The sequence below is a fragment of the Microtus ochrogaster genome, unplaced genomic scaffold, assembly GCF_000317375.1.
Source record: "Microtus ochrogaster isolate Prairie Vole_2 unplaced genomic scaffold, MicOch1.0 UNK4, whole genome shotgun sequence".
In the NCBI taxonomy this organism is placed as follows: Eukaryota; Metazoa; Chordata; class Mammalia; order Rodentia; family Cricetidae; genus Microtus; species Microtus ochrogaster.
The window spans coordinates 17,558,639-17,561,512 of NW_004949102.1; positions in this window are offsets into that span (position 1 = coordinate 17,558,639).

The window sequence follows — 2,874 nt, forward strand, 5'->3', positions numbered from 1 at the left end:
GAATTGTAGCTGATGTGTGTGTATGTGTGTACGGCATGTGTGTGAGTGTGTGTGTGACCTTTCTTTCAACTATGTGCTGTGCTTTGACGTGGAATAAATTTAGAGTAGATGTTTGAATTGATAGAATGTAATACATGAGCATGACTAAACAGCTCAAACAATACAGAGAGAAAATGTACATTCATCATCATTAGCTTTCATCTTACATACAATCAATCACATTTTTCACACTTTTTAATTTTCTTGTGATTAATTTCACTACCTAGATGATAATAATCAATATCTGCTATCTGATTGATTAGCAGAGAGATCAGGGTTGTATTCTTCCTAAAACACAAAGCAGTCTCACATCTGTCATAGTCTAAATAATTGAGTACCCCCTTTTGAATTCTATTCATTAGGTGGTATTATCTCACGTCACCCTAAATTTCTTTCTTTCTGTTAAATCTGATTAGCTACATTTTTGTTACAGAATTAACTACTCATTGCATTTTGACAAAAAAAAATCTAGCTTCATTCTGTCAATGTCCTAAGACTTTGAGTGAGACCAAATTTAAAAAAGTAATGGACGAATTTGTTTAATGGAGAATATTTCAGGCAGGGTAGCTTTCAGGCTGTGGCATTGTTGCTTCTTTTACATTGAGAGAGAAAGAGAGGAGAGGATAGGAGAGGAGAGAGAGAGAACAGCAAGAGAAACAGGAATAAAACATGCAGTTTGGTGACGAAAGGAAGGTTTGAGTGACTTTAAAATTAAAGATAAGGTAGGTATGGAGAAAGCAGCTGTAGCTGTTGAAGAAATTAGCGCTATTACCAAATCATACATAAACAAACAAGAGGTGAAAACTATAAACTCATGTAAATATAAAAGATGTTAGACATATGGTCCAGGTGTTAGAATAGAATGCAACACTGAATGAAGATGGTAATATACTGTAATCAAGTTGTTTATTGTAAGAATCCGAGGATTGCTTAACATTCCTAAGCACTGTGTGGATTGGATATGGAGCCCCTCCCTCCTGTCTCTGTTCTTACGAGGTTGATGTATTAAAGACATGTTCCTAGGTGCAATGTGAGGGGTAAGGTATTTAGATAGTTCCTGGGACATGAGGACTCTGCGTTTATCCATGTTGGAGGTGGGGTTTAGTTGAAGTACATTAGTGATGACGTGGTCTTGGTGATTATATCTTGGCCCAGGCCCTCACTCACTTTTCCTCTCGTGCTCACAAGGTAAGCAGCTTCCCTCCACCGTACCTTTCCACCATGATGTTTCAGTTTGCCCTCAGCTCACAGTGAACTCACTGACCATGGATTGAAACCTCCAAAAATAAATCTTTTCTTATTCAAAGTAATTATTTCAGGTGGTTCCAGTATTATAATAAAAGATTAACATAACTAATATTATCCCAGCAACACAGATAAAAATAAAACAAGACAAAAACCAAGAGAAATAGGAAGTATGACAAGATCTGTTGAATAGAATAATATAATAATAAATTTCCTCAACGAAAAGTATAAGATTAATTGGGTTTCTTGGTGATTCTGCCAAATATTGCTAAGGTTTCTAAAATCCACTTAAGAAGTAAAAAGGGAGGGAAAACTTTTCCATTCATGCAATGAGGTCAATTTCACTCTTATAAAAAAAATCAGGCAAAGACATTACAAAACAAAACTAAACGACATATCAACAATGCACATAAATACAGAGAGAAAAATAGTCAACAGAATACTAGAAAACTGAATTCAGCAACATGTATAAGGACCAGGTACCACACATATCGAAACTTTTTCTGGTGATAAAAAGCTATTTCCATTGGAAAGTCTTTAAAGTTAGTATGCCATATTAATCGAACATAAGGCAATGTCCTCATGATCATCTCAGTAGCTGAAAACACTTGGGGCTTTTGAATGGTCAGGATTTCTCACAGTTGTTGACGCTGGCCTAGAGCTTCACTGTTTCCTTCTCTCTATTCCCCTGGGCTCTTCTGTAGCATGCTGGTATTCATGCAGCCGTGAGATGAGCAGGTCTTAGCGGTACTTGAGACCTTAGCCACGAAACAGGAGCCAGCATCTGATGAGATGCTCAGGGGCCATGGTAGTCAGGAAGGTAGGGAGAAGGCAAAGGGTTTCTGTTCTATAGCTATTTGCTTCCCTGCTACCCTCTGGCACATGTCAATATCAGTATGAAAGAATCTGGCTTTTTTTGTGGATAACATTCTCTACTTCAAATGGCAGGGTTGGCCTATCATATAGCTATATGACATATGATATAGGTTGGTCTATCTATATCACCCTTTGATATAGACAGTATATGATTCCTGCACCTGGACAGAACAAGGAATCTCCTTTGCTATGAAATCCCTCTTCCACTGATGAAAAGGTCCTGCTTTACCTGCTAAAGACCAGTGTAAGCCAAATGGTGGGAAGAAAAGTGGCCCTCCTGAAGACATGGTAAAGAAGGGACGGAATGACTGCTTTTTTTTTATAGTGCAGCTAGTAGGGTGTGGCAGTGACTGAGCCCAGTAACCATTAGACCAGGCTTCGTGAGCACGCCTTTAATTTTTGTAACAGAGGTGGGAGCTGGAGGATCAAGTTTAAGGTCATCCTTAGGTATATAGTTTGAAGCCAACCGGAACAAAATGAGACCCTATCTCAAAACAAACAAATAAAAATAGTTAAACACATGAACAGGCCTGGCAGCACTGATCTGTAATACCAGTTACTCTGAGGCTCAGGCAGGAGAAGCAGGAGTTCAAAACCTGCCAGATCTATACAGTGAACTCAAGACTAGCCTAGGCAACCTAGTGAGACCCTATCTCAAAATTTGAAAAAAAAAAGTGAAGTGTGTGTATATGTGTATGTGTGTGTGTATGTGTA